Below are 520 nucleotides of genomic sequence, written 5' to 3'. Positions count from 1 at the left end.
AACACACACACACACGGATATATAGTCAAACAGAGAAAGAGGCGAGGCATAGACAAAGAGGAGAGAAAGGAATTGAGACGCTCTGAATGGATTGCCGAGAAGCTTAATGTCAAAGGTGGCGGGACTCGTCGTAGATTTATACTCCAGATCGTCTCTACTTTACAGATTAATATTTCCTTTTCCAACGCCGGCCCTCCGTCAACGGGAATTACCACTGCCTAGACCCCTACCCCACTTCCCTTGATTTCATCAGTTATCTCTCCTAAGCCAGTGACATCCGCAGCAACAAAGGCCTGGGAATTGAACAGCTTTTAGGCATTCCGTTCAGGTAGAAATGAAGCCAGAAACATAAGCCAGAGAAATTGTATTTGTTAGCTTGTTGTTTTCGATTTGAGTTAAGCTCCACTGTTATACGTGTTAAGAGGCTGCTCGTTGTGTAAGGGATTCACTGTGTTAATGTGAAGATTAGAGTTCCTTCTTCCAAGAAATAGATTAGATTTGGACTTGGTACAGTTAGAGA

Source organism: Penaeus monodon, chromosome 24 (assembly GCF_015228065.2).
Source record: "Penaeus monodon isolate SGIC_2016 chromosome 24, NSTDA_Pmon_1, whole genome shotgun sequence".
NCBI classification, from domain to species: domain Eukaryota; kingdom Metazoa; phylum Arthropoda; class Malacostraca; order Decapoda; family Penaeidae; genus Penaeus; species Penaeus monodon.
Note: the sequence above shows the minus strand (reverse complement) of the source record.